Genomic DNA, 2,673 nt, shown 5'->3' with positions numbered 1-2,673 from the left:
GGTGTACTCATAAATGTGGTCCCAGAGAGCTCCCTTGCCTCTTCTCCTGTGTGAGGTGAAATCAGGAATCGAGACTCCAATGTACGATTTCCCAGCACTTCACTTGAGGACATTTCAGCGTCCAGGGCCCTGAAACTGTTGTGTAGAACCACTGTATTGTATTTTGTTACAGTGACGCAAATGGACTAAGACAAGCACAGAAAAGTAAAAGAGAACTAGTGAATTGTATTAGTTATCGTAATACAGTTCTAAGTAATTTAATAATAGCGATACTCTAAACAGGCCATTAGGCAATGAATTCATTGTATGAATATCATAGAGTCAACTTATGCAAGCCTCCATGACACAGGCTACTGTTTACATTGGCTATTATGGTCTAGCTTACTGACCTTTGTATACAAACTGACACACACATGGTTATACATTTGAACACTGGAATAGAAGGATAACACTTCACAAATAGGATGCTGAAGTAGAACACAATGCTTACGGTGAAGAGCTGGCTAGCCGACCTCTGAATGTTGATGGAATGCGAGCAAAGGCCTGGGACTATACTGGTTTCTAAAGCGCACTTCATAACGGTGTAGATTTAGAATATGCTAAATTAACTTCTGCATTACTTTTCCATTAATAAAGTAGTCTTAGCTTAGGTTAACAACTTAAAATTAAGAACTTTAAAGGCATACAAAGGATTTTGAGTATGTTGTAATCACACGTTATTAATGGACATTATATAACTACAAAGCATTATTTTCTATAGTATTTAAGCTTTTGGCTAAAATCTGAGAAACAATCACTCACACTCATAGACTAGGCCATGTAGGTTTAGAATAATTAATATCATTGTTTTCATTTTCATTTGTTATCATTGTTTTCATTTTCAAATCTTGTATTATTGAAAGATCTTCACAGTATCAGCTAGACAACTTTCATCTCTTCTGAAAACAGTGTTTCCTTCCAAAATACCCTTGAGGGACCAATGTGAGTGAACTCTCTGGTACTTCTTAATAAGGAGAATGATAATACCCTAACATAACAGGAAAATGTATTATATTATGATAAATAGCATAGAAACTAGTAACATAGCTAATTACTATCATTGCCAATTATTTTATATAGTATACAATTATCTTTTTCTGTTTTTCCATATACATAATTGACAGGTATCTTATACCCTCATCAGCCTTATGAATACATTTTGAGTGTACATGAGTAATATATTATTACTAACACCTGTGATAGCTAGTACATTGTCTAATGATGGGAACTGCAACCTTAAGGGACCACTGTTGTTTATTAACCTGTTATTTTCCAAAGCATAATTTCTTATATGACTACACTAATTTCTTACCATGGATTTTACTTAAGTAATTTTAAATAGTTTCAAATTTTCTGTACTCGGTATTTTTCTTCAAATGTCTTAATTCAGTTTCCCTAAAAATTACAGATTTGAGATGAAAATACCAAAACCTATGTAATAAGTTTTAGGGCTCATAATATTTGTCTTTTAAACAAATATACTTATTTCTATGTACACAATATACTTGTAGCTGAAGCTATAAGATACAGCTGTATGTTCCTGTGTATCATATATGATATATTAACTATATTATATAATATATAATAACTGCTATATAATTTTGTTGTGACTTGATAGATTAACTCTCATGATCTATTTGGTCATTCTATTTATATTTACATGTTTATGTTGGAATATGTACTATATATGCAATGGTGTATAGGAAGTCTGTAGACATGTATGCACATATATGTATATGATACATTACCAAAAAACTGGGACTGCAATTTAGAGTACTAGAAACCAACTTCTATTTAAATTAGTATACATAGCATGGAACCAAGATAATTAGAGGGCTATTATATCAATATATAGAGCTGTAAGGCATGAAAAGCATGAGTTTTTACATTTTTCTCCTGTATGGAATTTCTCACTACAATCACTTTTTAACAATGTAGAAAATATTAGCCAATATTATTAAAAAAATCCAACTTTCTCAAAATAAATCTCTTAGAAGAAATTCACTTGCTCAGCTAAAATGGAGAATTACAATGATGTAAGCCATACCTGTCCGTTCAGTGTTTAGACAATATTGGTGGTATCCAATTACAGTGACCAGGGAAACAAATCAAAACAACTTCTGAAGAAAGTGTTGCCATTGCGGGGGCTCTGGGTCTGTGCCGTGTGTCCCCAGCATCTTTGGCTTTCATCCAAAGAACTGAAGAGAAGGCTCCTGCAGCTTTGCAAAAGGAGTGAAAGAACTTTATTTGGGTCACAGCAATAGTTCAAGTGGCACAGAGAGCCACTGTCGAGTCCACTGCATCTTCATAAGTAAGGGTATACAAACATCCAAATTAATTTTCAGGCTCCCTTTATGGGATTCCAAAAGAGAAGGGGTGAATAAAAGACGTAGTGCAGGTAGGTTTTTATCGTGATTGATAAATGGGGTCATACCTTCATTTCTCCTACTCTGCGTGTTCCTTCCCACAATGCTTCTGGTTTTAATCATAGGTATAAAATGCTCTATCGCCAAAAAAGGTCATGATTAGACAGAGTTTTGCCTTACTATGAACACTCCCAAAATGAGGTCAGGGTGAAGTGGCTCTTTTATTATTCATACCAGGATGACACTCGGATAGAAACTGGCCAAATGT

The sequence above is a fragment of the Rattus norvegicus genome, chromosome 11 (genome assembly GCF_036323735.1).
Source record: "Rattus norvegicus strain BN/NHsdMcwi chromosome 11, GRCr8, whole genome shotgun sequence".
Classification (NCBI taxonomy): Eukaryota; Metazoa; Chordata; class Mammalia; order Rodentia; family Muridae; genus Rattus; species Rattus norvegicus.
The sequence above is the reverse complement of the archived record's forward strand: the minus strand, read 5'-3'. Positions refer to the sequence as shown.